We start from the raw sequence: 6,304 nt of genomic DNA on the forward strand, positions 1-6,304 counted from the left end.
TTTGGCTCACAAACTCCGCTTCAAATGAAAACGCTGGATAAAAAGCTTTCTAAAGGCTCCCAGGCTGCTCCCGAACATTCACATGTTAAGTGACAGCTGCCTCTTGCCCCTCGTTCTCGTTTTTCCCTCCCTCTCCAGGGCAGACCGAGGCAGGCTACAAAAGGAGGCAACCATCCTGCACACAAAGTCCCCATCACCATTCAAAGCCCCCGCCACAGCTACAAAGACGACTTATTACTGTAAGACATCTCTGATTACTTTCAAGTCACTTTCAGTCCCAAAATTGCCAAACAAACAGTAGATGAACCAATAGAGTGGAGGACTCGGCCGCGTCTGGCTGAGCTTCAAGGGAGTTGCGTGATGCTTCGTCTCCACTTTTTGGAGTCTTTTCTGCTCCGTTGCTGCTTGAGAATAGAAGGTTCTGTCGCCATTATGTCTGTAAGTGTCAGATTTTAAATAATCCCTCTGATTGGTTCCCATGGGGGACGAGAGGGAGAGTGAGGACAGGTGTGTATAGCAGGTGCAGTGAGGAGACTCAGGTGTGCAACACACACAATTCCCCCATTCTTTCACCACACAAAAGACTCTACCCAACACCTGCACTGTTACTTATCCTTCATCTCACACAAGAATCACTCGATTGCTTAAAAGAACAGGTCACTAACATATGGGAGAGAAGTGGAGGACCTTGTGATGTCATTACATTTACATACAATGACCCTAAAATGCAGGATGTCATTGCAGCAGATACAAAACAAAAATAATTAAATAAGGTTGCGCTCTGAAAAATGAAAACATGGCTCTCTGTCAGAAATATGAGATATTTATTTATATGTATTCTTTTCTTTCATAGCAGAAACCAGCTTCCACAGGGTAAGTCTGGGGTTTGTGCTGCCAGTGTCAGGTGTTACAGCTCTGACTAGGGTTGCTCCTGCAGGTGTAAATCTGTTGTTGTCTTGCTCAGTTTCCTGTCTCTGAATACAGTGAGTGTAAGAATGTGAGTCTTGACCTCGAGCATAATGAGCACACACCCCCAGACTGAAGTTAAAACAGGGAAGTGGAAGGAGGAAGAGAAGAATATAAAGAAGAGCGCTTGTGACTTTATGATGATGAATGTGTACCTCTAATTCAGTAGGGACTGGCAGAAGAGGGGGACGACATCCGCCAGTGCACTAACCACAGTACTTCAGTTATTAACCCCATCCCATCCCCCGACTGAGACACCACAGCCAGCTAAATAAAACAGACAAAAGGAGGAGACCAGGAAGAAAGAGGAGCAACAATGCCTGTCACCCTGACTGTCCTGGGAAAGGGAATTCAGTGCTGTGAGCCCAAGAGGTCAAGATATTTAACCTGACCAGGCTCTTAAACAAAGATGGGACATCAGTGTCTGTCCTGAGTTATGGTCCTAAAACAGACCACCTCTGAAATTCTGTTTTTGTGATGTGTATGAATGCACATGCATAGAATTTAAATTCTAGATCAGATTTAGGTAGAAAATCATATAAATATACACGGATTAAAAAGAAAAGTCAGGATTGCAATTGCAAGATATAAACTCACAATTCTGAGAAGAAACAATTGGGAGATATATACTTATAACTGATAGAAAAAGAAGTAAAAATTGTGAGATAAAATGTCAATTATAATTTTTTTTTTATTATTGTTTTAAATTGATTTAAGCATATAATACATCGTCACAATATTTACAATTATAATGTGGAAAAGATTTATATTTCAAAAAAAAAAAATCTATCATTAGCATATAGGAATGGTTTCTGAAGATCATGTGACACTGAAGATAAGTAACGATGCTGAAAATTCAGCTTTGATCACAGAAATAAATGACAGTTATCATATACTTACATATAAAACAGCTATTTTAAATTGTAATAATATTTCACAATATTACTGTGTTTTTGATCAAATAAATGCAGCCTTGGTGAGCACAACAGACTTATCATCTGCAAGATTTTAAACAGTAGTATATACGGTAGTCTCTTATTATTTCTTGAGTCTAGCTTAATTATCATTTACCATTTTTATCTATATGTTGCCCATTTGTGTGATAATTCCAATGTAGTAATTATGATAGGAGATGAAAAAGTGAGTGCAGTTGTGTGCACATATGGCAGTACTGTACAGCCTTTATAAACCCAATTTGACACAGACACCTGATCCAGGCCTGGTTACTCACAGGGAAATAAAATTTTCCACCCATATCATTTACCCAGTGTGTGAATCATATGATAGCATTCAAGGCAGTGCACTTCAGGTTTTTAACTCCTATGGTAATGCCAGTATTCTGATCTTACAAATTTAACTTCATGAACAATCAAATCAAACGTATATGAATTCCACAAAATCCATGTGCCCTAAAAATATCCTGCAGTTCACATGCATATATATATATTGTGCATAAAGGGCTCTATGAAAGCTGTGATATGAGTAATATTTCAGCTAGGATCTATTGTGTGCTGCACATGTGGCTCATATGTTCAGAGAGCAGCAGATGAATCAGTGTAATGCCAAATGGGTTGCAGATGTGGTCAAATGTGATCACAGGTTACCTGTGTGCAAATACCCAGAGAGCCCTGAAGTGGATTAATCCCACTGACATGTTCTCCTCCTCCACCACTCCTGCTTCAAATCAAATAACACACAAGGGCTCCTCCTGTATATAATTAGCACCTCAGTGGATGGGTTGTGTGCTGCCGGTGAGACCTGCCTGGTGATAAAAAAACTACACACTGATCTCCTTTGGGCAGCAAAATCAAAGTGTTGTTCCACAAACAACGATGTGCACACTAACGGTCACCTCCCGAAACACACTGACGCTGACCGCTCATTCTGCTGGGATACTGGAAATTACAGAAAACAGGCTGACAGAACACTTGCAGTCATGTTACCCTTTTGAGAGAGTTACTTTAAAAGCTATTATTAACACAGTCACTACATATACTGAAACTAGTTAAGAAGGTGTTTTTAAATATATATGATAAAATAATGAGAAATGTATTTATCTCATACAAAACAATGATAATTTTCTCAGTTAGGGTGTCTGTTTTCAACCACAAAAGATAAATGTTCAAACAATTAAAGACCGCTCAAAACTCAGAAGACACCCTGATTTGTAATAAAAACTGTAATTTTGCTTTGTAAGAAGCTGCACAGGGAATCAAAACATGATCATCTACTGAATCACTTTTTGAACGGCTTAATTTATATCAGTTGTCAAAAAAAAAAAAAAAAAACTAAAATATTTTTTAGTAAAATATTTTATTTTGCATTCTAAGCCAAAATGTTAGCAGTACCACATTACTAGTTGAGTTAATAGCATTGGCTATTTTTTTCTTTAACTAGGCTATACAAATGCTAAAACATATTTCATACACTGTGAAAGTGTGTCACGGTTCATGAATCGGCTGTCTCACACTGATGGGTCTGCGTGAGTGTAATTGTGTGGGTGTGGTTACTCGTTGTGTTGATTAGTGTCACCAGCTGTCGTTAATTCCTGTTCCTTTATATGCCCAGTAATTTCCCTCTCATGTTGTCAGATCGTTGTGGTTGTTCCTCGGTGTGTGTCCTGTTCTCGTGCCTCGTCAGCTCAATTCTTCGTCTGGATTTCGTCAGTTCTTCGTGTCGTCTGGATGTTCCACGGTTCCTGGGTTTCTCTAGCACGCTCTTCACCGCACCACCACCGGATCGCCATCTCGTCCCTGCTTCGACTACCACCTGAGTGTTTGTCCCCGACCTGTGTCTTTACTTCTGACTTTCATGTATTAAACTGTGTTTACTTGCATCTTGCATACTCCTGTTATTTCAGCACAGAACGATCTGACCAAAACCATTGATGCAGCAAGCACGTCCCAGCTCAAGGACTTCATCGCTCACAGCATCTCACGTATGGACCAACAAGAGGAGAACATTTCGGGCACAGGTCGTGCGGTGCAAACACTCGTGAAGCAGGTGTCCGAACTCACCCAACAGGTACAGCTTCTACGGACTCCCACTGCGCTCCCCACGCCGCCCGTTCCCCCACCACCAGCGCCTGCAGCAGCAGAGGGACCAGAGCCACGCCTACCCACACCAGAGGGATATTTCGGTGAGCCTGAATTTTGCAGAGCATTCCTCACGAGATGTTCCATGCATTTCGCCTTACAGCCACGCACTTTTCAGAGCGAACAGACAAAGATAGCATTTGTATTAACCCTGCTGTCAGGGAGAGCAGCGCTTTGGGGAAAGGCGGTGTGGGAGAACGGACATGACTGCTGCACCTCGTTCCAGGCACTCTCCGAAGAAATGAAGAGAGTTTTCGATCGTGCAGTGGCGGGTAAGGAGGCGGCCAGATTACTCACCGAACTGCGACAGGGAGAAGGCTCGGTGGCAGATTTTTCCATTCGATTCCGCATCCTGGCCGCAGTGTGCCGTTGGAACGAGGAAGCGTAGTGGGATATGTTCCTGCATGGGCTGGCTGACTGCGTTCATAAGGAGATTTACGCCATGGACTTACCAGAGATGCTGAACGGACTGATAGAACTCGCTCTGAGAGTTGACGCTCGTCTGAATCACGTGACTAGGTTGACGCGCCCCAGCCGTCCACAGCCCAGCTCAGAGGACCACCAGCCCGATGGTGCGAGTGCGGTCAGCCCCGCATTCGACCATGAGCCCATGCAGGTGGGGAGAGCTCGGCTTTCCCGGAAGGAGAGGGAGAGGTGGAGATCCCAGGGACTTTGCCTATACTGTGGACGGGAGGGCCACTTCATCCACTACTGTCAGGTAAAAGAGCAGGCCCGGTAGTAAGTATGAGGCTACTATCGGGTGGGATCTCCACCGAGAAGACCTCATCACCACCATCAAACCTCCTCCCGGTAAGACTGAGATGGCGAACGTCGACGCACTTCACCAACGCACTTCTGGATTCGGGAGCGGAGGGTAATTTCATGGACTTCAAACTGGCTGTTAAACTTCAGATCCCCATCACTCCTCTCTCGCACCAGATCACCGTCATCGCACTCAATGGTCAAGAACTTACCCGGATTACACATTCCACTGAAAGTATCAACCTCATCACCTCTGGCCATCACACAGAAATCCTCTCATTCCTACTCATGGACTCACCACTTGCACCAGTGGTTTTGGGACACCCGTGGCTTTCCAAACACAACCCCCCAGGTAGACTGGTGCAATAACACTATTTCCACATGGAGTAACCACTGTCATGAATCCTGTTTAGTGTCTGCCTGTCCCTCTGTGTCTGGTTCTGTGTTTCAGAGTAAGGCAGCGGATTTGTCTAACGTGCCCATGGAGTACCTCGACCTGAAGGAGGTGTTCGGTAAGTCCCGTGCTGCCTCTCTCCCTCCGCATCGTTCCTATGACTGTGCGATAGATCTACTGCCAGGTAAGACTCCACCTAAGGGCAAACTTTAGTCTCTTTCTGTTCCCGAGAGGGAGGCCATGGAGAAATATATTTCTGATTCTCTGGCCTCTGGGTTCATCCAGCCTTCCTCTTCTCCTGCGGGGGCGGGGTTCTTTTTCGTTGGGAAGAAGGATGGTTCTCTGCGACCTTGCATTGACTAACGAGAGCAGAACAACATCACGGTAAAGAACTCTTATCCTTTGCCGTTGATGTCTTCAGCTTTCGAGAGGTTGCAGGGAGCATCCATTTTCACGAAACTTGACTTACGCAATGCATATCATTTGGTTCGTATCAGGAAGGGGGATGAATGGAAAACCGCTTTTTATACCCCCAGGGGGCACTTTGAATATTTGGTTATGCTCTTCAGGCTTTCCAACAGCCCAGCGGTTTTCCAAGCACTCGTGAATGACGTGTTGAGAGACATGGTAGATCAATTCATATATGTTTACCTGGATGATATATAGTTTTTTTTCTTCGTCTCTCCAGGAACACGTTCAACATGTCAGACGAGTGCTCCAGAGACTGTTAGAGAATGGGCTTTTTGTCAAGGCGGAGAAATGCTCGTTTCATGTACAGTCTGTTCCCTTCCTAGGGTACATCATCTCTTCTGAGGGAGTGCGCATGGATCCTGACAAGGTTAAGGCTGTGGTAGATTGGCCAAGTCCAGATTCCCGTAAGGCCCTACAGCGGTTTCTGGGGTTCGCCAATTTTTGCCGGCGTTTCATTCGCAACTTCAGCCAACTAGTCGCGCCTCTGACTGCCTTGACCTCCCCCCGAATGATGTTCAAGTGGTCTAATATTGCCGAGGCAGTGTTCACCAACCTCAAAGGTCGCTTCGTTTCGGCTCCTATTCTTGTCACCCCTGATCCCACACGTCAGTTCGTG

Source organism: Carassius carassius, chromosome 15 (assembly GCF_963082965.1).
Source record: "Carassius carassius chromosome 15, fCarCar2.1, whole genome shotgun sequence".
Taxonomy (NCBI): Eukaryota; Metazoa; Chordata; class Actinopteri; order Cypriniformes; family Cyprinidae; genus Carassius; species Carassius carassius.